We start from the raw sequence: 24,591 nt of genomic DNA, 5'->3' as shown, positions 1-24,591 counted from the left end.
CTCTCGATGTATCTGTCCATGACAGTATCGGTAGAAGTGACCACCGCACAGTCCTTGTGGAGACAAAGTGCCCACTTCATATTGAGGAAAACCTCCCATCGTGCTGTGTGGCACTACCATTGTGCTAAATGGGGTATATTTCGAACAGATCTAGGAGTCATCAAAAGTGTTATCAAGCAATAACCTCACAGACGCTCACTTTGGGTTCCGCCAGAGTCACTCAGCACTTCACTTGCCTGGATGAGCGCAGCTCCAACAACACTCAAGAAGCTCAACACCATCCAGGACAAAGCAACCTGCTTGATTGCCACAAACATTCAAACCCTCCACCACTAACAAACAGTGGCAGCCGTGTGAACCATCTACAAGATGCACTGCAGGAACACGCCAAAGTTCCTCAGATAGCACTTTACAAACCCATGAGCACTACCATCTAGAAGGACAAGAGCAGCAGATACCTGGGAACCCCGCCACCTGGAGATTCCCCTCCAAGTCACTCACCCCCTGACTTGCAAATATATCGCCGTTCCTTCACTGTCGCTCGGTCAAAATCCTGGAACTCCCTCCCTAACAGCACTGTGGGTGTACATACACCTCAGGGACAGCAGCAGTTCAAGGATGCAGCTCACCACCACCTTCTGAAGGGCAACTAGGGATGGGCAGTAAATGGCCTAACCAGCGACGCCCAAATTCCCGTAAATAAATTTTTTTAAAACCATCTACTTCACTGCTTCTCTGCAGTAAGCATGGCCGATTGTGGTATATCTACTTCCACCGTCACATGTCTCTCATTGCGAGGAAATAGGCTGAATGTCTACTCGAAGGTTAGGAACTAAACTCGGGTCCATCAGGTTAGGAAGAAGCTGTTGAGCCCATCAGGTCGTGCTGAAACGATGGTCTTTGTCGAATCATACAGGCACAGGAAGAGGTCACTGAGCCTATTGTGGAAGAGCGAGCACTGCCATTTCTCCCCCTTTGGGAATTCATCCAATTCCCCTTTGAGGGAGCTTCCAACAGCCAGACATTCCAGAAGGACGATTGCCGTCAACAATGGGATGAAACAAGGAGTTAGGTGGGAGCCGAGTGGTCAGCTCAGAACACCGACAGTCTGCACCCAGATCGGAGACCCGGGCCTGGGACTTTGTAATGGGGTGGTAGACATTTCCACCGATGCCACGAAGCTCTAAGGCTGTCTGCCGCCAATAAATGAGGCCACAAGACTGCCTCATGAATAAGTAATGGGATTTTTTTTTTTTTTTTTTTTTTACAATCTAATAAATAATAATGGCAGCTAATTTCGATGGTCCTTCTCAGTTCTCTTTTGGAGCACATTAACATTTTGTACAGGGTGTGCATCGCCTGCTAATATGCGGTTGACAATTTCAAATGGAAGATTAATGTCGTTTTATTCCTCAATAATGGGACTTTTAATGAACAATATCGGGAGGCAACTACACCAGCAAGGGAGGGTGGAGAAATGCAGCAACATGTCCTTAATGGCCTGAACACTTGTCATATTTGTCTTCTCAAGCTTGACTGGTATCAAAAACCTAAATGTCCTTGCTTTACCTTTTCTTACTCTTCATGGAGAGGTTGCTCTTCTGTGTCCTCGCTATTTATCTGTCATCCAAAGTCGAGAAGTAAATGTCGACATTTGCTGTAAATTGCATCTTGCAAAAGACATGCTTACTTGTCACCTTTACCAAGCTAGACTGCAGCTCGAAATGTTTAGTTTCTGCCAGCCTCCCTGAACAGGCGCCGGAATGTGGCGACTAGGGGCTTTTCAAAGTAACTTCATTTGAAGCCTACTTGTGACAATAAGCGATTTTCATTTCATCTCCCCTGATATATTCCATGATATATTCCCTGCTTCTCCAAATCAATGAAGGTACTTTACTGTGGGCCTTCACATTCTCGAGTATTCCACAGTACTTCACAACTGATGAAGTGTAGTCGATGCTGCGACCTGGGAAACAAGGTGGTGTAGTACACAGAGCAGCGGTCAGAACATGACTAGATGCTGGATCTTAATGATGTTGATTGCGAGAGACATTTTGGCGAGGAGACACGCCGCTTTAAATAAAAAACAGTTTTCTTGGTGTTTCCTGACCAACGATCACTTGTGACCACAACGGCACAGTGGTTAACACTGCTGCCTTACAGAGCCAGGGACCCGGGTTTGATTCCAGCCTTGGGTCACTGTCCGTGTGGAGTTTGCATGTTCTCCCCGTGTCTTTGTGGGTTTCCTCCGGGTGCTCCGGTTTCCTCCCACAATCTAGAAATGTGCAGATTAGGTGGATTGGCCATGACAAAATTGCACCTTAACGTCCAACGGTGTGCAGGTTAGGTGGGGTTACAGGTATAGAATGGGGGAGCGACCCTGGGTAAGGTACTCTTTCAGGGAGTCCGTGCAGACTCAATGGGCTGCATGTAGGAGATTCTAAGGGTTCTTTTTACTGTTTGCTTCTGGGATCTTGCTATGTACAAATGGATTGTTGTATTTCCTTACATTTGATATGGGCCAGGGTTTAGAGAACCCCAGAGTGTATCATGGAGTTCACCTGACCCACAACTTTTAATAGATTGGGAGCACACGGCCCACTGTACAGGTGTGGTACAGCAGAAATGGAAAAGTATTTTTTAAAGCAAAACAATGTTTATTCTATGAACTCAAGTTAACCTTTTTAAAATATATAGTGAACATCTTCGCAACTATCAATTCAAATACAACCCCCAAAGAGTACAACACTAAGTAATGCTTAAGCTGTCCTTTTAACATCCATAAGACTTTAAAAAAAACCTTTAAAACAGATGCACATCAGGTTAAAGTCACGACTGAGAGCAGTCATTAATTTTAAATTGCCAACGGATCGATTTACAGTTTTTAGATTACAGAGAGAGGGACTCGTACACCTTCTGGCTGTGACTGCAGCTATCCATCTCTGAAAACAAAACTAAAACACACCCTGCAGCAACAGCCTAAAATGAAAGTAAAAAGCCGATAGACAGTCCAGCTCCACCCACACTCTGACATCACTGATAAACACCCATTTCTGAAAGGTACTCTCACATGACACATTACAACATTGACTACACTTCACAATAAGAAGTCTTGCAACACCAGGTTAAAGTCCAACAGGTTTATTTTGGAGCACAGCTCCTTCCTCAGGAGCTACGCTTTGAAAGCTAGTGATTGCAAACAAACCTGATGGACTTTAACCTGGTGCTGTAAGACTTATTACTGTGCCCACCCCAATCCAACGCACATCTCCACATCTATACAAGTAATTCAACGGTGGCGAAGCTCTTTGGGATGTTCTGAGGCCGTGATGGACATGGTGTAACGTGCTTCCCTTGCTGGTTTCCATATCCTCATTGCGAGGTTATGTTAACGCAGGAGGATGTAACAGTCAAACCAGATTCTCTTCTCGGTCTAATGTGTACCGGCATCCCATTTAAGAGAGCCCAGAACTGGATCATAGAATCATAGGGCAGAAGGTCGTCACTCCGCCCTCCCCATCTGTACCCACACGCTGCGGAAAAGAGATTTGCCCCGGTATTATTTTCCTCTGATACTCCACCCTTCCACCAGGTGGAACGGTGGCTCCCTCTCACTCTGTTCAAACCGTTCATGATTTTGAGCACCTCTATTAAATCTCATCTCAATCTTCTGGGCAGCACGGTAGCATTGTGGATAGCACAATCGCTTCACAGCTCCAGGGTCCCAGGTTCGATTCCAGCTTGGGTCACTGTCTGTGTGGAGTCTGCACATCCTCCCCATGTGTGCGTGGGTTTCCTCCGGGTGCTCCGGTTTCCGCCCACAGTCCAAAGATGTGCTGTTCGGTGGATTGGCCATGATAAATTGCCCTTAGTGTCCAAAATTGCCCTTAGTGTTGGGTGGGGTTACTGGGTTATGGGGATAGGGTGGAGGTGTTGACCTTGGGTAGGGTGCTCTTTCCAGGAGTTGGTGCAGACTCGATGGGCCGAATGGCCTCCTTCTGTACTGTAAATTCTATAATTCTCTTTCCTGAAAATAAAAGCTAGATCTTCACCTCCCCCACAATGCAACACCTGCCCACCCCATCACCACCGTGAGACCCCCTAAACAAAGAGACCAGATAAGAACTCCCTGCCAGAGACTCCCAAATAAAGAGAACTCCCCACAGACCCTCCAGAAAAGAGATTCTTGACCGGAAGACCCCCAGAAAACAGACCCCTCTCAGGAAGCCCCACAGAGGAGAACCCCTGTCTGGGGGATAGAGTGCTAGTGAGCAGTCCAGGCAGAGGCGGTGAAAAAGAATTACCGTTCTAACACTCACCTGGGCAATGCAGGACCTGCGGGAGAATAGACATGGGGTCAGTGAGGGGGATGGGTCAGTCAGTAAGGCAATAACAACTCGTGTTTGACAGGTCCTCCAGGTGGAGGCTGGTGGTTCCTCACCTCTGCGGCGTCCACCAGCCTCCGGGTTGGTGAACAGTCTGTACTCAGCCAACCCAGTCACCTCCCGCTCCTCAAAGGAGGTTAGGATTCATGTGGCCGGCACCCAAACTGGGCTTTCCCTTGACAGTTGTGGGAGAGCTTTTCCCGAGGAGACACAGAGAACATAAGAACTAGGAGCAGGAGTTGGCCATCTGGCCCCTCGAGCCTGCTCCGCCATTCAATGAGATCATGGCTGATCTTTTGTGGACTCAGCTCCACTCCGGCCCGAACACCATAACCCTTAATCCCATGGCAAAACCATGCGTGGGGGGGTGAAGGAAGGGGGTTGGCGGGAGGGGGTTGGAAGTCGCATGGAGAGGTGTCGACTCACTCATGGTGCCCAGTATAGGTCATTGACCTTTTTCTGGCATTGGAGGTCAATCCTCCTGGTCACACTCCTGGTGCTCATAGCCGCCACCTCGTCCCAGGAAAACCTGGCTGCCATGTGGCAGACCCTCCGGGACCGTCGGGCAAACAGGCCATCCCTCTTGGCCTCCACTGCACCTAGGAGCCTCCCCAGGCCAGCATCCCCGAATCTTGGGGCTGGTCTCCTGGGCGCCATTGTTGTGGGCTGGCTGGGGTTGGCTGGGCAAGAGTAACTTTTTTTTTTAAATATAGATTACCCAATTATTTTTTCCAATTAAGGGGCAATTTAGTGTGGCCAATCCACCTACTCTGCACATTTTTGGGTTGTGGGGGCGAAACCCACGCAGACACAGGGAGAATGTGCGAACTCCACACAGACAGTGACCCAGGGCCGGGATTCGAACCTGGGACCTCAGCGCCGTGAGGCGGTTGTGCTAACCACTAGGCCACCGTGCTGCCCTAGCAAGAGTAACTTAAGGGGTGCTCAACCTTGTTAGCTGAGGGCTGGGGAGTGGTGTGCCAGCGAATCGTCTGGTGAGACGTCATATGCGGAGAGAAGCACTTGGGGCCTCCTTAAGTGAACCAATTGACATTGAAGAACACTGTCGGCCTCCCTGGACCGAGCGTCGGGAAACTCGTGGCATTTCCCGCTAACTACCACACTGACAAATCTTTCTGGAGAATCGTGCCCAGACTGTATTTTAGCCAAACGTACTGTTGACATAAAGGTAAGTAGGAAAGCAACTTGTGGGGAGGATACAAAGACTCTACAAAGCAATAGAGACAGGTTCAGTGAGTGGGCAAAAATTTGGCAAATGGAGGTTGTCCACTTTGACAGGAGGAATAGAAAAATAATATGTTATTAGTTCAGAATGCCGCATTTCAGAAGGATCTGGATGTCCTTGTATATCATAGAATTTATCATAGAATTTACAGTGCAGAAGGAGGCCATTCGGCCCATCGAGTCTGCACCGGCTTTTGGAAAGAGCACCCTACCCAAGGTCAACACCTCCGCCCTATCCCCATAATCCAGTAACCCCACCCAACACTAAGGGCAATTTTGGACACTAAGAGCAATTTATCATGGCCAATCCACCTAACCTGCACATCTTTGGACTGTGGGAGGAAACCGGAGCACCCGGAGGAAACCCACGCAGACACAGGGAGGATGTGCAGACTCCGCTCAGACAGTGACCCAAGCCGGAATCGAACCTGGGACCCTGGAGCTGTGAAGCAATTGTGCTATCCACAATGCTACCGTGCTGCCCTTGGTTATATATCTATCACAAAGCACCAGCATTCAGGTACAGTCAGTCATTAGGAAGGTGAATGGAATGTTGATCTTTATTGCAAGGGGTTTGCACAGTTAAAGTCAGGACGTTTTCCTCCAACTATACAGGGTATAGGTAAGACCACACTTGTATAATTTTGGTCTCCTCCCATGAGGAGCGATATGCTTGTATTTAAGCCAGTTCAGAGATGGTTCACCAGGATAATTTCTGGGTGTTGTCTTCTAAGGAAAGGTTCAGCAGGTTGGGCCTGTACTCATCAGCGATTAGAAGAATGGGAGGTGATCTTCTTGAAACATAGATGATTCTGAGGGACCTTGACAGGGTGGGTGCTGGGAGATGTTTCACCATATGTGGGAATCTAAAATAAGGGCGCCGTTTCAAAATAAGACGGAGATGAGTAATTTCTTCTCTGAGAGGGTTGTTTGTCTTTGAATACACTCCTCGGGAGAGTAGTGCAGGCTGGGTCATTGAATATATTCAAAGTTACGTGAGACAGGCAATGCGTAGTGGCATTTTCACTGGACGGGTAAACCAAAGACCCACAGTTATGATCTGGGAACCAAGGTTCAAATCCCGCCACTGCAGATGGTGAAATTTGAATTCAATAAAATCCCTACAGGACAGAAGGAGGTCATTCGGCCCATCGAGTTTGGACTGGTCCTGAAAAGAAACTTAAACCAATGTCTCCACCCTATCCCAGTAACCGTACCTAATATTTTGAACACTTAAGGAGCAATTTAGCATGGCAAATCCACCTAACCTTCACATCTTTGGACTGTGGAGCACCCGCGGGAAACCCACGCAGGACGAGGAGAAAGTGCAGACTCCACACAGTCACCTGAGGCGGGAATTGAACCCGGGTCCCTGGAGGCAGCAGAGCTAACCACTGTGCCACCGTGCTGCCCTGACGACCATGAAACCGTTGTGGTTTTTCATTAAAAAGCCATCGGGTTCACCAATTTCCTTTCGGGAAGGAAATCTGCCAATATTACCCGGTCTGGCCTACATGTGACTCCAGGTCCACAGCAATGTGGTTGACTCTTAACTGCCCCCTCAAGGGTAACTAAGAATGGGCAATAAATGCTGGCCCAGCCTACAACACCTACACCCCATGAACGAATAATATAAAAAGGCATTTGAGGATTATGGGGGTGCATCCACAGCACCTTGCAGACCTGCGACTGTTGCCACCTCGAAGGGCAAGTGCATCAGATACATGGGAACGCCAACACCTGCCAATTCCCTCCAAGTCACTCACCATCCTGAAAATATATCTCCGTTCCTTCGCCGTCCCTGGGTCAAAATCCTGGAACTCCTTCCCGAACAGCACAGTGGGTGTACCTACACCACACGGACTGCAGCGGTTCAAGAAAGCAGCTCACCACCACCTTCTGAAGGGCAGCTAGGGATGGGGAATAAATGCTGGCCTAGCCATGAATGAATGAAAAAATGACTTGGCACTGCATGAGATCTGAGCAAAGCTGCTTCCCGAGAGTATGCTGTTTTTAATGCGGAGTTCTAAATGTTTATTACCGTTGCATATTCATAATTAATAACATCTTGACTTACAAAGAGAATTGTCAGTATATTAAGCCTCGGCCCCATTAATCTTCTCTCCCTGCTTGTTGGTCTTGGAGGGAACCAAGGAACAGAGGTGCAAATACAAAATTGACATGTACATGACTACCCGCAGCAATGTTTACAAACTGCTGAAACGAGAAAGGCTTCAGTACTATATGTCCAGTGGGGGAGAATAGATTTCAAATTTTTAACAAAACATGTGTAATTTAATTTCAACTGGGCTACGGGTAATTTGAATATAACTTCAATAACTAAACTTGAACTGTAATAACAAACAGCAACCATACATGTCATAAATAATTTGGGTTGCTTTTCATCTTCCGCCCAGCAACCCTGCGTTATCATTTGTTTTGGGGCTTTAATGAAGGACAGAGTGGGTTGTTGAGAAATTGTGCTCCATCTGGCTTTCCCCCTCCCCCTTTCCGGAAGGGACGGTTTGCCGTTTTCTTTGGGCCATCATTAAAGGAGATTTTGCGAGACACCAGAGTTAGTGTGGGCCACTGAGGAGATGGGGGTCACTGAGGGGATGGGGGTCACTGAGGAGATGGGGGTCACTGAGGGGATGGAAGCCACTGCAGAGATCTGGGCCACTGACGAGATGTGGGCTTCCTCGGAGATCTGTGCAACTGAAGAAATAGGGGCCACGGCAGAGATGTCGGCCACTGTGGAGATCTGGGCCACTGAGGAGATCTGGGCCACTGAGGAGATGGGGGCCACTATGGAGATGGGGGTCACTGAGGAGATGGGGCCACTGAGGAGATGGGGGTCAATGAGGAGATGGGTGTCAATGAGGAGATGGGGGTCACTGAGGAGATGGCGGCCACTGAGGAGATGGCGGTCACTGAGGAGGAGATGGGGGTCACTGCAGAGAATGGGGGGTCACTGAGTAGATGGGGGTCACTGAGGAGATGGGGGTCACTGAGGAGATGGCGGCCACTGAGGCGATGGGGGTCACTGAGGAGATGGGGGTCACTAAGGAGATGGCGGTCAATGAGGGGATGGGGGTCACTGAGGAGATGTGGGTCACTGAGGAGATGGGGGTCACTGAGGAGATGGCAATCACTGAGGAGATGGGGGTCACTGAGGAGATGCGGTCACTGAGGAGATGGTGGTCAATGAGGAGATGGGAGTCAATGAGGAGGAGATGGGGTCACTGAGGAGGAGATGGGGGTCACTGAGGAGATGGCAGTCACTGAGGAGGAGATGGTGGTCACTGAGGAGATGGCGGTCACTGAGGCTGAGATGGGGGTCACTGAGGAGGAGATGGGGGTCACTGAGGAGAGGGGGTCACTGAGGAGATGGGGGTCACTGAGGAGATGGCGGTCACTGAGGAGATGTGGTTCACTGAGGAGATGGGGGTCACTGAGGAGATGGGGGTCACTGAGGAGATGGCGATCACTGAGGAGATGGGGGTCACTGAGGAGATGGCGGTCACTGAGGAGATGGCGGTCACTGAGGAGATGCAGGCCACTGAAGAGATGGGGGGTCACTGAGGAGATGGCGGTCACTGAGGAGATGGGGGTCACTGAGGAGATGGCGATCACTGAGGAGGAGATGGCAGTCACTGAGGAGATGGCGGTCACTGAGGAGATGCAGGCCACTGAAGAGATGGGGGGTCACTGAGGAGATGGCGGTCACTGAGGAGGAGATGGCAGTCACTGAGGAGATGGCGGTCACTGAGGAGATGGGGGTCAATGAGGAGGTGGGGGTCACTGAAGAGGTGGGGGTCACTGAGGAGATGTGGTTCACTGAGGAGATGGGGGTCACTGAGATGGGGGTCAATGAGGAGATGGGGGTCAATGAGGAGATGGGGGTCAATGAGGAGGAGATGGGTGTCACTGAGGAGATGGCGGTCACTGAGGAGGAGATGGTGGTCACTGAGGAGATGGCGGTCACTGAGGCTGAGATGGGGGTCACTGAGGAGGAGATGGGGGTCACTGAGGAGATGGGGGTCACTGAGGAAATGGGGGTCACTGAGGAGATGGGGGTCACTGAGGAGATGGGGGTCACTGAGGAGATGGCGGTCACTGAGGAGATGTGGTTCACTGAGATGGGGGTCACTGAGGAGATGGGGGTCACTGAGGAGATGGCGATCACTGAGGAGATGGGGGTCACTGAGGAGATGGCGGTCACTGAGGAGATGGCGGTCACTGAGGAGATGCAGGCCACTGAAGAGATGGGGGGGTCACTGAGGAGATGGCGGTCACTGAGGAGGAGATGGCAGTCACTGAGGAGATGGCGGTCAATGAGGAGATGGGGGTCACTGAGGAGATGGGGGTCAATGAGATGGGGGTCAATGAGGAGGTGGGGGTCACTGAAGAGGTGGGTGTCACTGAGGAGATGTGGTTCACTGAGGAGATGGGGGTCACTGAGATGGGGGTCAATGAGGAGATGGGGGTCAATGAGGAGATGGTGGTCACTGAGGAGATGGGGGTCAATGAGGAGATGGGGGTCAATGAGATGGGGGTCACTGAGGAGATGTGGGCCACTGAGGAGATGGGGGTCACTGAGGAGATGGCGGTCACTGAGGAGATGGGGGTCAATGAGGAGGTGGGGGTCAATGAGGAGGTGGGGGTCACTGAAGAGGTGGGGGTCACTGAGGAGATGTGGTTCACTGAGGAGATGGGGGTCACTGAGATGGGGGTCAATGAGGAGATGGGGGTCAATGAGGAGGAGATGGGTGTCACTGAGGAGATGGCGGTCACTGAGGAGGAGATGGTGGTCACTGAGGAGATGGCGGTCACTGAGACTGAGATGGGGGTCACTGAGGAGGAGATGGGGGTCACTGAGGAGATGGGGGTCACTGAGGAGATGGGGGTCACTGAGGAGATGGGGGTCACTGAGGAGATGGGGGTCACTGAGGAGATGGCGGTCACTGAGGAGATGTGGTTCACTGAGATGGGGGTCACTGAGGAGATGGGGGTCACTGAGGAGATGGCGATCACTGAGGAGATGGGGGTCACTGAGGAGATGGCGGTCACTGAGGAGATGGCGGTCACTGAGGAGATGCAGGCCACTGAAGAGATGGGGGGGTCACTGAGGAGATGGCGGTCACTGAGGAGGAGATGGCAGTCACTGAGGAGATGGCGGTCAATGAGGAGATGGGGGTCACTGAGGAGATGGGGGTCAATGAGATGGGGGTCAATGAGGAGGTGGGGGTCACTGAAGAGGTGGGTGTCACTGAGGAGATGTGGTTCACTGAGGAGATGGGGGTCACTGAGATGGGGGTCAATGAGGAGATGGGGGTCAATGAGGAGATGGTGGTCACTGAGGAGATGGGGGTCAATGAGGAGATGGGGGTCAATGAGATGGGGGTCACTGAGGAGATGTGGGCCACTGAGGAGATGGGGGTCACTGAGGAGATGTGGGCCAATGAGATGGGGGTCACAGGATATGGGGGTCACTGAGGAGATGGGGGTCACTGAGGAGATGGGGGTCACTGAGGAGATAGGCAACACAGTGGGAATGTTGGCTAATGTGGAGATGGAGATCCTAATGGTGATGAACATTGTAATTGTTTGGGGATATATGGTGGGGGTTGTGATGGGCCTGGGGGCGCCATTGAGACAGGGAACACAGCGGAGATGGAGAACACTGTGGAGATGAGGTCCACTGTAAAGGTTTGGGGGAGGTGTGGTGTGGATGGGTGGGACACTGAGATGAGAACTCTTCGGAGATGGGGACCGCTGCGGAGATGGTGACAATTTGGAAGTACAGGCCACTGCAGTTCGAAACATCTTCAGTAATAGGTCCAGGTGCAGACAGGGGGCTACTGCACCACTGGCCGGACATCCTAATGGATATTTGTACCTCATGAGGCTCTGCAGATGGTGCACATCTCATCTGAGAGCTCCATCTATCTCATCACAACCTTGTGGAAGGCCCCCTTGTGAGATCTCGGTCAGCTGGTACATTTTTGAAGCATTGTAATGATTCTGAGGAGCTGACTTATTGGAAGGTAGGAAAGTGAAGATGAATTTTTTATAATTAAGATGTTCTCTGAGAGTGAGTGGAAACAGAAGGAGAGGGATTCTGGTGAGACACTCTGGGCTCGATGTCAAATATGTATGGGGCGCGATCTGCACAAATGGGGACAAAGTCGCGCAGCGCAATTAGCCGGGTGTTTCCCGGCACAGGGAGCACTGTCTAACGCCCATCCGCTTAGATCCGGGGCTCCAGCGGGGAATACGCGGCCGAGGCAGCACGTAGGCCCCGTTAATTGGAGTGAAGAGGTCCGCTCGCTGGAACTCCTCAGTGCAGCGAGAGATTTTTAAATGATGTCCCAACCTCTCGAGCTCCTGATGTGACCCCCCGAAGTCCCCCAAGCCTCAATTCACTGTAAGGGGGTATTCGGGGTGCCCCACCGCAGGGCACCCCCCCCTGCCCTGACCCCCACTGCATACAAAATGGCAGCAGGGGTAGGGTGACAGGCTGGCTGTGCCACGATGCCACCCTGTCCAGAGGGAAAGCATCTGGGGGTCTCCGATCCTCTGGGAGACTCCCATAAGAGATGTTCCATCTGGTCCCCGTGTGTGGGGACCAGCGCTGGACGACGCTCGCTCGAGGTCTCCAAAGTGAAGGGGTTAGATTCCACGCCTTGGGCAGATCGTGGAAACGCACATCAGAGTGAGACCACCTGGCTCAGTCGAATATGCAGATCTTCCAGGTGACCCACAATGGGCTGGATTCACATTGCGATGACTTGCGAGATCGCGTTAGATCTTGCGAGGCGTGGCAAGCCGGGTAGATCCCAAAAGAACCGGCTTCGCCACGCTGCTTTTCGAGGGTAAGGCGACCAGTAGATCCCGCCCATGATAATCAGATGGCTGCACAGGAATTTGAAATGCTCAAATATGGGGAAAACGTGCCATGCAAGTGCACACCTCTCCATGGTGGTCACATCAGGGTGCCCGATTGGGAAAAAAATGGGTCACTTCATTAACATGTTTAAAGCAGGCTCCCACCATGGAGTAAGAAGCCTGATTTAAGATTGGTTGGTGACGCATAGGTTTCCTTAGAGGGCAGGAAAGTCAGCAGGGAGAGGGAGGTAGTAGGTTTGTGGTTTTATACCGTTCACTCCGGCCTGAAGGAGCTGGAGTAGGCCCCGGCCCGCCCTGCCACCGTTCCTATCAGAAGCCTCAAGTCTTCCATAACCCACATCACCATCCCGTCAGCCGTCCCAATTGCAGCCTCCCCTCTCCAAGCACCTGATTGTCAGGGACATCCTTAATTTCCTGATTGTAGACTCCTGTTGCTGGTTGACCCTCCAGCTCATCAGCATGGCTGTCTATTTGGCTAGTGTCAGCTGGGAAATGAAGGTATGAAAATATCAACGAGGGCCTCCATGAAATTGGCAGCCTGACAGATCCTGGCCTTAGCAGTTGGTTTGACCTCCACCACACTCTTCCACACAACATAACACCCCCATTCCCCAAACCCCTCATCAATATCAGGGCCTCTCTGTCTTTTTACAAGAACTTTAAGACCCTTTTACCTTTGAGTCGGGTATTTAGGCCATGCAGGTGTAGGGGAAAGCAGTGATGTAATGGTAATGTCACCGGACTGATAATCCAGAGGCCTCGGGTAATGATCTGGGAGACCCTGTTTGAGCGCGAGAGACCCAGGTTCAATTCCGGCCTCAGGTGACTGTGTGGTGTTTGCACATCCTCCCCGCGTCTGCGTGGGTTTCCTCCGGGTGCTCCAGTTTCCTCCCACAGTCCAAAGATGTGCAGGTTAGGTGGATTGGTCATGCTAAATTGCTCCTTACTGTTCAAAAGGTTTGGTGGGCTTATGGGAATAAGATGGGGACATGGACCTAGATAGGGTTGTCTTTCAGAGGGTCGGTGCAAACTTGATGGGCCGAATGGCCTCCTTCTACACTGTATGGATGATATGATTCTATAACATGGGTACAAATCCCACCATGGCAGCTTTAATGGTTGTAAAAGCCTATGTGGTTCACTGATGTCCTTTAAGGAAGGACTTCTGCCGTCCTTACCTGGTCTGACCCAAAGCAATGCTGGACTTGCCAAGGATGCTCACATCCCAAGAAATAATGTTTTTTTTAAAAATGTCCAGGATGGTTTAAATATTCAGAATGTCTATTGAGAGAGGGAGTCAGTGGCGTCTGGAGGGAGCGTGGAATCATGATAATATCACTAGACTAGTAATCTAGAGGCACAGGTTCATGCTCTAAGGTCACAGGCTCAAATTCCAGCATGGCAGCAGGGTTGCACGGTGGTTGGCATTGCTGCCTCACAGCCCCAGCGACCCTATCTAAAATCAGCCCACTCAACACAGACTGGAGAGTCAGCCAGGATCCTTCCAGACCTTCACGGTGGAATGGCCCAAAATGTACAGCACAGAAACAGTCCCAACAGTGTAAGCTCCACGCAAACTCCCTCCTAGCCTTCTCCACCTCCGGGCCCTCCGTTCTTCTTGCCCTCATGTATTCATATGCAGGTGACGTCACTGAGCCCTTGGCAGTGTTTCGGAATATGTTCCCAGTGATTTTGTGCTGTGCTGGTGCTGTTTAATGCAAATCTAATTCAATGTTCCAGAAGAAATTGGGCCCACTGGGCACACTGCAGCTCATTCATTATTTCTGCCAGTGATTTATGGAGTTGTTTGTCGTCACCTGCAAGGTTAGGAATTCCTCCAGTATTCAATTGGTGGGATTCGCTGCTTGGTCCTGTCATTCACACAGATTTTAACACGGAAAACGCATCAAAATCGGAACCACGGCCCTGGTGGCTCTTCGCCACACCTCACTGCCTCACCAGACCTGTAATGGCAAAACCCCCAACACACACACTCACACTCACGCACACTCACACTCGCATGCACCAGCAACCTCCCACACCCAAACCTATCTTAGAAATAGAAATAGAAATAGAACAGTACAGCACAGAACAGGCCCTTCGGCCCTCGATGTTGTGCCGAGCAATGATCACCCTACTTAAACCCACGTAACCCGTATACCCGTAACCCAACAATCCCCCCATTAACCTTACACTACGGGCAATTTAGCATGGCCAAACCACCTAACCCACACATCTTTGGACTGTGGGAGGAAACCGGAGCACCCGGAGGAAACCCACGCACACACAGGGAGGACGTGCAGACTCCACACAGACAGTGACCCAGCCGGGAATCGAACCTGGGACCCTGGAGCTGTGAAGCATTGATGCTAACCACCATGCTACCGTGAGGCCCCAAAAATCTTGGGTGCCCGGGAGGAAACCCACGCAGACACGGGGAGACCGTGCAAGCGCCACACAGACAGTCGCTTAAGGTCGGAATTGAACTCTGGTCCCTGGCACTGTGAGGCAGCAGTGCTAATCACTGTGTGCCACCGGGTTTCCCTGAGGGATTGAGTGGCTGAGCGCAGAAAACCAGGATGTTCTGGGCTCCATTGCTCTGAGGTAACAGATCATCGTCAGAGGGGTGGGTCGGGAGCGCATGGTGGCAGAAAGAAAAACATTTTTAGACCAAGACTGGTGATGATGTGGACCTAGCTGCCTACAAGAATGGTGGAACCAGAGACAATGCTTGGCTTTTACAGTCCTGCCACTGGACTGCCAAAAGTGGGACCGGGGAATGCGGTGCACCAGCCAAAGGTCCGCTGACCTTGGTGGCACCGGTAAATCCCACCAACCCATTATTTAAAAAGCAATTTGGATGGGCATTTACGCAAATATGCTCAAGTGTGAGGTAATGGGACTGACTGGGTTGTGCTGCAGAGAGCCAGCATGGACTCAATGGGTCAAATGGCCTCTTCCTGTGCCTCATTGGTTCTATGAATGTGGTTCCTTGATTGGAAGATCAGCGAAACTTTGGTGACTCCTGAAAGAGTGTGTGTCCATCTGAACATCATGCGGATGCAGGAGTGACATCGGTAGTGCTGCCTCGCGCAGTCTAATAGCTGGGCACCCCCTCACTTCCCAGGCTCGTGCAATAGCAGCGGGTACAGGAAGGTGGGAGTGGTCGTGAAGTTGGTACGCTTAACACATTCAGGCGAAGAGGGTTCAGAGTGGCCAATTATTGGGCAGCATTAGGATTCCTTGGGATCTTTTTGTTCCGACCAGCCTATGATACCTGCAGTGAGCTGTTAACCCTGGCAGCATATGGTGGATCCCTCACCCAGGCTGCCACTCAGGGCGGCAAACACTCCCACATCATAGGTTGGCCAGGGCCATTGAAATGTTTAACCCCCAAGCGGAGTGGGGTTGGGGAGGTTGGAGTGGGGGGTAGTTCCGGGGCAAAGTCGCTGGTCTTACTGACAAACCCACTGGGTTGAGAATGACCATGAACAGCAGCCCCTTCCTGCAGCTCGAAACACACAAAGAGAAAGGGTAAAGGGTACATGGACAGTAACGTGTTGAGCAAGAGTCAGCACTGCATGGCCTTAGGGTCAGAGCTGAAAGCTACAATGCAATGGATCAAGTTCTGTGATCCCAAATTTTCTGGCCAGAAAATGCAAAATGTTTGTCAGCTACAAAAGCAACAGGCTACGTCGGTTACTATTTCTTCCACAATTTCGGCAGAGAAATGAGAATGGACAAAGTCAGTGGAATTTCCTTTGACTGTAACGTTAGCTTGCTGCCTGTGTACAACGCAGCTTCACAATTCATATCCGACATCATGTCAATGGGGTGTTGGCTAGTATTTCACGTGCGTACTGTGAAAGTCAGGGGGCTGGATTCTCTGTCAATGAGATTCTCCATTGTGAAGGGAACGTACCCATGCTCCGGCGGTGTGGGGCGGTCACAATGGGATATCCCATTGGCCGGCTGCCGGATTGGAGGATCCCGCGCTGGAAAACGGAGCTGGCGGGACAGAGAATCCGGCCCACGGTGTCCAATTCAAATTACAAAGGAGCCCTCCTGGTGCGAGCTGACTCCCTACTGATGGTACAGAGGTTTACTCCTGGTATCAACAACTCAAGACGACCAAGTTATTGTTCGCACCCAATGCGTTTATTCAGCATTACAAAATCCTACAGTCAATAAGAATTATATTCACGCCTCCACATGGGCGGGGCTGCTTGGGTTTGTCCGAGAGTTGGAACAGAGCGAACCATCTGATCGCTCCGTCTGGCCTCCAAGTAGTTTATCAGGTTACTTTGCCCTAAGCTAGCTAACTATTATCCGGGAGCACGGTTTCTCATTCCCCGCTCTGTGCATGCTGCCTGTGTAATCGGCTCCGGATAGGCTGAACCCACCTTCTCGCAGCTCGGTGATTGATCAGTTCTTTATTGACAGATGCCGCGGGAAGCGTAACATTATTCACAGTCGGTCGACCCTCTCACCGCTTTTATCATCTACTTAGTTAGTGGTGGCCTCAGCAGGTTTGACCGCCTGACTCCACTTGTTCCTTGTTCTTCAGCCCTTACCTGACAGCAAGACATGAACTCATCTCCTCCAAATTCTTGGTCTCCAAGCAATCATCCCATATCGGCGTGCCAGTTACAAGTCCAATTATAAATTTAACAATATTTTGAGCACCTTGTAGCTTCCATACATTCTCTTCCCTTTGGCAAAGATGTGCGATCTGCAAAGATGGGCGTGTTAGATGGATTGGCCAAGCAAAATTGACCCTTAGTGTCCAAAGATGCGCAGGTTAGATGGATTGGCCGAGCTAAATTGCCCCTTAGTGTCCAAAGATGCGCAGGTTAGATGGATTGGCCAAGCTAAATTGCCCCTTAGTGTCCAAAGATGCGCAGGTTAGATGGATTGGCCAAGCAAAATTGCCCCTTAGTGTCCAAAGATGCGCAGGTTAGATGGATTGGCCAAGCAAAATTGCCCCTTAGTGTCCAAAGATGCGCAGGTTAGATGGATTGGCCAAGCTAAATTGGCCCTGAGGTTGGGATTCTCTGGCCGCATCCGCCCGGCGACCGGAGAATCCCTCTCGAGGTCAATGGAGGTCTCCATTGTACACGGCCCACCCGTGGCATTCCTGCAGCGGCGGGGCGGGAGAATCCAACTCTTGGTGTCCAAAGATGTGCAGGGTTAAGGCAGGGGAGTGGGCTTCGGTAGGATGCTATTTGGAGGGTTGGTGCAAACTCGATGGGCCAAATTGGCCTCTTGCTGCACTGAAGGGATTCTATGATTCCATGAATTATACCATGTTCCAGACTTGGCAAATCCCCTTCTTCTTACTTCAAGACACTTGCTCACCACACTCAGTTATGGGGGTGGGGTAGGTATTCGCGAACTGTTTTACTTCTGGGTTCTTCTATTGTACAGTTAGATATTGCAAAGTGTTGGGAGGACCAGCGAATCATGTCCACATGTTCTGGGCGTGTCCAAAACTTGGGATATCGGCAGGCGGACGTCATGTCCAGAGTATTGAAAACAAGAGTGGCAATGAGTCCAGAGGTGGCGATTTTCAGGGTGTCGGAAGACCCGGGAATCCAGGAGGAGAAAGAGGCAGATGTTCTGGCCTTTGCTTCCCTGGTAGCCCGGAGATGGATACTGTTAGCTTGGAGGGACTCAAAGCCCCCGAAGTCAGAGACCTGGCTATAGGACATGGCGAGCTTTCTCGCCTTGAGATGGTGACTGTTAGGGTTCGCCCGGAGGTGGCAACCATTCATTGACTTCTTTGCGGAGAATTAATCGTCACGCGGGAGTGGGGGGGGGGGTTTAGGGCAGCATAGAATAGGGAGTCGGTTTTTATACTGTTGCTGTTTGTAATGCCAAAAAAACCTCATTAAAATTGTTTGTTTAAAGAAAAAGATATTGCAAAGTGGAGGAATACTCCTGGACGTAAGTCACTCACACCACTTACAGAAGTGATTTTGACGAAATATCAAAGGAAAACCAATTTTAAAGATTTTATCATTTTACTGCGATTTCATGTAGCAGTTAGCTATTTTATAATTAAGTCCAGTAGTATTGTGCCTTTATGTATTTTAATGCAACCGAGTTGTGTTTGCAGCTGGATTCTGGATCACACTCTGAAAATGAGTTAAAGGGTTCTGGACTCCAGCCTTAAGCACCTAATATTGCCTGATTCGCCTAGAATCATAGAATTCCGACAATGCAGAAGGAGGCCATTCAGCCCATCGAGTCTGCACCAACCCTCTGAAAGAGCACCCTACCTTAGCCTCACTCCCCTGTCCTACCTCCGTAACCCCACCTAACCTACAACTAAGGGCAATTTATCATGGCCAATCCACATCTTTGGACATTCTTAGAATATAGTGTTCAATTCTGGTCGCCACGCCACCAGAGGATGTGGAGGTTTTGGAGAGGGTACAGAAGAGAGTATACCAGGATGTTGCCTGGTATGGCGGGCATTAGCTATGAGGAGGGTTTGGATAAACCCGGTTTGTTCTCATAGGAACAACGGAGATTGAGGGGCGACCTGATAGAAGTTTACAAAATTATGAGGGACATGGACAGAGTGGATAGTCAGAAGCTTTTTCCCAGGGTGGAAGAGTCCATTACTAGGGGGCATAGGTTTAAGGTGCGAGGGGCAAAGTTTAGAGGAGATGTACGAGGGAAGTTTTTTACACCGAGGGGAGTGGGTCCCTGAACTCGCTGTCAGAAGCAGGTACCGTAAGAAGTGACCTCAGGAAGGAGCAGTGCTCCAAAAGCTAGTGTTTGAAACAAACCTGTTGGACTTTAACCTGGTGTTGTAAGATTTCTTACTGTGCTCACCCTAGTCCGACGCCAGCACCTCCACATCAGAAGCAGGTAGGGTAGTGACATTTAAGGGGCGACTTGACAAGTACATGAATAGGATGAGACTGTCGAACGCAAGGAAACAGGAGAGTAACTCAAAAATAAAAATAACTGTCGGGAGTTAGGGGAGTTAGAATAATGGATAACTGTTTCAAAGAGGCGATGCAGGTACAGTGTGCGGCCCAGCCTCCTTCAGTGCCAAGGGAATATGAATTTATGTCATTCTAATTTTGTTTGCGGTATTCTGTGCCTAATTGTATGTGAGGCTGTGCACAAACCTGGTGATTTAACTGCACATGTTTCTCCCCAAGGGCAGCAGGCATTCCATCTGTAATTTTAACAAGTTCCCTGGCAGAATGTAAATCCTCTGAACCCGAATGTTTGTCAGACTGCTCTTGAAAGAGTCATAAGGTTGTTTGTGCACGACTCTGTGTATTGAGTTTAAAGATGTTGGGGAGAAAAAGATTTGACTGTGATTTTGAGCAAAATCATCCCTAATGCTGGTTTATCCGCTGTACGACCCTTTTGAGTCTTGGGAAAGTTGAATTGAACATTGAAGTTAACATTTTGCTCCTAATTTCAATAATTTAGCATCTAATTGCTCCCGGCCTGAGGATTTGAAAGATTTGGGGCCTGATTTTACTGCCACACTGCACCAGTAAAGCAGGTCGGCGCGGCGCAGCGTAGACGACGGAAGCCGGGAGGACCCGTTCCCGGGATCTACCCGGCTCGCCACGCCTCTCAAGATCTAACTCGATCTCACGAGATGTTGCAATGTAAATCCCACCCATTGTGGATAAGATTACTTTCAGGCACATCTGCAGATAGGAGCGAGACAACTAGTCTCACTTTAGTGTGCAGATTTCTGAGGTACCCGAGGCGTGGAATCAATCTCCTTCGCCTCGAGTGAGCGCCGTTCAGTAGTGGACTCCACAAATGGGGACCGGGCGGAACAGCACTCGTGGGCGACTCCCAGGGAATCGGAGGCCACCAGGAGTATGTGCTTTGGGCAGGGTGGCGTGGGAATGGTGAGTAGTATCGGCGGTGTGGGGCGTGTGAGCAGTGTCAAGGGTATGGGGGAGGGGTGAGCAGTAAGGGGGCTCCACGGGGAATGAGCCATATTGGGGGGGGGGGGGTGAGCAGTGTCAGGGGTATGGGGGAGGGGTGAGCAGTAAGGGGGCTCCACGGGGAATGAGCCATATTGGGGGGGGGGTGAGCAGTGTCAAGGATGCTTCAGTGTGAGGGGTGAGCAGTGTCGGAGGTCCACGGGGCCGGGTATGGTGGGGTGAGCTGTGTCGGATGTGGGAGCGTGGTTTTGCATCTGGGTGTGAGCAATGTCGGAGGGGTGAGCAGAGTCGAGTGGGTAGGGGTGTGAGCAGTGTGGTGGGTGTGGGGGGGGGAGAGCAGTGTGAGGGGTGTGGGAGGGTGAGCAGTGTGGTGGGTGTGGGGGGGGAGAGCAGTGTGAGGGGTGTGGGAGGGTGAGCAGTGTGGTGGGTGTAGGGGGGGGAGAGCAGTGTGAGGGGTGTGGGAGGGTGAGCAGTGTGGTGGGTGTGGGGGGGGGAGAGCAGTGTGAGGGGTGTGGGAGGGTGAGCAGTGTGGTGGGTGTGGGGGGGGAGAGCAGTGTGAGGGGTGTGGGAGGGTGAGCAGTGTGGTGGGTGTGGGGGGGAGAGCAGTGTGAGGGGTGTGGGAGGGTGAGCAGTGTGGTGGGTGAGGGGGGGGGGAGAGCAGTGTGAGGGGTGTGGGAGGGTGAGGTGTGGGCGTTCAGCAGTTGGGAGGGGTGAGCAGAGTCGAGGGTGTAGCGGGTTGAGCGGTGTGGGGGGGGTGAGCAATGTGGTAGGGGTGAGCAGTGTGGGGGGGTGGGGGAGTGAGCAGTGGGGGGGTGAACAGTGTGGGGGTGGGGGGGTGAGCAGCATTGGGGGGTGAGAAGTGTAGGGGGGTTGAGCAGTGTGGGAGGTGGGGGGGTTAAGCAGTGTGGTGGGGTGAGCAGTGTGGGGGGGGGGTGAGGGGTGAGCAGTGTGGGAGGGTGAGCAGTGTTTGGGGGTGGGGGTGAGCAATGTGGGGGGGTGAGCAGCGTTGGGGAGGTGAGCAGTGTGGGGGGGTGGGGGGTAAGCAGTGTGGGGGGGTGAGCAGTGTTGGGGGTGGGGGCTGAGCGGGGTGGGGGGTGAGCAGTGTGGGGGGGTGAGCAGTGTGGGGGGTGGGCGGTGAGCAGTGTTAGGGGTGGGTGGTGAGCAGTGTTGGGGGGTGGGGGGTGAGCAGTGTTGGGGGGTGGGGGGTGAGTAGTGTTGGGGTGTGGGGGGTGAGAAATGTGGGGGGGGTGAGCAGTGTTGGGGGGGGTGAGCAGTGGGAGTGAGCAGTGTGGGGGTGAGAAGTGTAGGGGTGAGAAGTGTAGGGGTGAGCAGTGTGGGGGGGGGTGAGCAGTGCGGTGGGGTGAGCAGGGTGGGGGGGTTAGAGCAGTGTAGGGGAGGTGGGGGTTGAGCTATGTGTTGGGGGTGGGGTGGTGAGCAGTGTGGAGGGTGGGGGTGAGCTGTGGGGGTTGGTGAGCAGTGTGGGGGGTGGGGATGAGCAGTGTTGGGGGTGGGCAGTGTGGTGGGTGATGGTGTTGTGAGCAGTGGGGGGTGAGCAGTGTAGGGGGTGGGGGAGGTGAGCACTGTTGGGGTGAGAAGTGTGGGGGGGGGTGAGCGGTGTGGTGGGGGTGAGCAGTGTGGGAGGTGAGCAGTGTGGGGGTGGGGGTGAGCAGGGTGGGGGTGAGCAGTGTGGGGGTGGGGGTGAGCAGTGTGGGGGTGGTGAGCAGTGCTGGGGTGAGCAGTGTGGGGGGGTGAGCAGTGTGGTGGGTGTGCGGTGGTGAGCAGTGTGGAGGGTGTGCGGTGGTGAGCAGTGTGGTGGGTGTGCGGTGGTGAGCAGTGTGGTGGGTGTGCGGTGGTGAGCAGTGTGGAGGGTGTGCGGTGGTGAGCAGTGTGACGGGTGTGCGGGGGTGAGCAGTGTGGTGGGTGTGCGGGGGTGAGCAGTGTGGTGGGTGTGCGGGGGTGAGCAGTGTGGTGGGTGTGCGGGGGTGAGCAGTGTGGTGGGTGTGCGGGGGGTGAGCAGTGTGACGGGTGTGCGGGGGGTGAGCAGTGTGACGGGTGTGCGGGGGGTGAGCAGTGTGGAGGGTGTGCGGGGGGTGAGCAGTGTGGAGGGTGTGCGGGGGGTGAGCAGTGTGGAGGGTGTGCGGGGGTGAGCAGTCTGACAGGTTTGTGGGGGTGAGCAGTGTGACGGGTGTGCGGGGGGTGAGCAGTGTGACGGGTGTGCGGGGGGTGAGCAGTGTGGAGGGTGTGCGGGGGGTGAGCAGTGTGGAGGGTGTGCGGGGGGTGAGCAGTGTGGTGGGTGTGCGGGGGTGAGCAGTGTGGTGGGTGTGCGGGGGGTGAGCAGTGTGGAGGGTGTGGGGGGTGAGCAGTGTGGTGGGTGTGCGGGGGGTGAGCAGTGTGGAGGGTGTGTGGGGGTGAGCAGTGTGGAGGGTGTGGGGGTGAGCAGTGTGGGGGGCGAGCAGTGTGGGCGGTGAGCAGTCTGACAGGTTTGTGGGGGTGAGCAGAGTGGAGGGTGTGGGGGTAAGCAGTGTGGGGGTGAGCAGTGTGACAGGTGTGCGGGGGGTGAGCAGTGTGCGGGGGGTGAGCGGTGTGCGGGGGGTGAGCAGAGTGGGGGTGAGCAGTGTGACAGGTGTGCGGGGGGTGAGCGGTGTGGTGGTTGTGCGGGTGGTGAGCAGTGTGACGGGTGTGCGGGGGGTGAGCGGTGTGCGGGGGGTGAGCGTTGTGCGGGGGGTGAGCAGTGTGGTGCGTGTGCGGGGGTGAGCAGTGTGACGGGTGTGCGGTGGTGAGCAGTGTGGAGGGTGTGGGGGGTGAGCAGTGTGGTGCGTGTGCGGGGGTGAGCAGTGTGACGGGTGTGCGGTGGTGAGCAGTGTGGAGGGTGTGGGGGGTGAGCAGTGTGGTGGGTGTGCGGGGGGTGAGCGGTGTGCGGGGGGTGAGCAGTGTGACGGGTGTGCGGGGGGGTGAGCGGTGTGCGGGGGGTGAGCAGTGTGACGGGTGTGCGGTGGTGAGCAGTGTGGTGGGTGTGCGGTGGTGAGCAGTGTGGTGGGTGTGCGGGGGTGAGCAGTGTGACGGGTGTGCGGGGGGTGAGCGGTGTGCGGGGGGTGAGCAGTGTGGTGGGTGTGCGGGGGTGAGCAGTGTGACGGGTGTGCGGTGGTGAGCAGTGTGACGGGTGTGCGGTGGTGAGCAGTGTGGAGGGTGCGGGGGGTGAGCAGTGTGATGGGTGTGCGGGTGGTGAGCAGTGTGTGTGACGGGTGTGTGGGTGGTGAGCAGTGTGGGGGGTGTGCGAGGGGTGAGCAGAGTGGTGGGTTTGGGGAAATGAAAGGTGATCTGTGATGGGTGCGTGGCGCAGTTTCCCTCCTCCTCCCCCTGGTTTCCTTCAAGCTGCTCCTTAGCAGGTTGTGTTCCTGCTCGGGACAGCTGTAAGTAAATTACAATAAAAACCAGAGAAAGTCAGGCAAAGAGGCCAGGTTTACGTGCTGATAGATCCCAAAGGGGCAAGTGCTTTCCACGGATCCATTTCTGGCGTATTTTATGTTCCTGCTTCAGACCTAAATCAGGCCCCAGAACCACCGATGCCATTACAACCCTCAAATAGCAGCAAATGTCTCAGCATGCACCGCTATTGAGAATGAGGGATTTGGCCCTGTACGCCAATACAATGTATGGTACCTGAATACAATAAAATGTATTTTCATCACATGTGTCTACCATACACAATAGCATGCCAATGTCAAGCAGGGGTATCTGACCAGTGCCATCGATACCAGGGCTAATGCAGTCACACATGGAATGGTAACATTTTGCAGCATTTAAACTGCCAGGGAACTGACTTGACACAGTCCCAAGTGAGTCGTATCTGGTGCATTCCCTTATTTTCAAGTTGCGGCAGACCCAGACACAGAATGGTGACAGATTACTGGAGGGACTCCAACTCCTTCCTGAGCTGCACCAAACGTAAAAAATTATTCCGATGTCTTGCTAGCCCCAAGTTCCATTAGCCGATGACGTAAATAGTATTAACCTTGAGAAAGTTCAATCCAAGCAATATTTAGGTGAATGATTAGCTGCACGACACATAAGGTCCTCCTTGAATTGTGGGCTGATGGCTTTTCACAGAATTGGAAGAA

At 52.6% G+C, this 24,591-nt stretch overlaps 1 protein-coding gene across 1 annotated transcript in view; it reads left to right on the top strand.

The window, feature by feature from the left end:
• large1 (LARGE xylosyl- and glucuronyltransferase 1) overlaps positions 1–24,591 on the top strand; it is a 558,448-nt gene that overhangs the window by 433,848 nt on the left and 100,009 nt on the right. The gene's annotated exons all lie outside the window — the stretch shown is intronic.

This window comes from Scyliorhinus canicula, chromosome 20 (assembly GCF_902713615.1).
Source record: "Scyliorhinus canicula chromosome 20, sScyCan1.1, whole genome shotgun sequence".
Lineage (NCBI taxonomy): Eukaryota > Metazoa > Chordata > Chondrichthyes > Carcharhiniformes > Scyliorhinidae > Scyliorhinus > Scyliorhinus canicula.
Note: the sequence above shows the minus strand (reverse complement) of the source record. Positions and strands in the feature narration are given on the sequence as shown.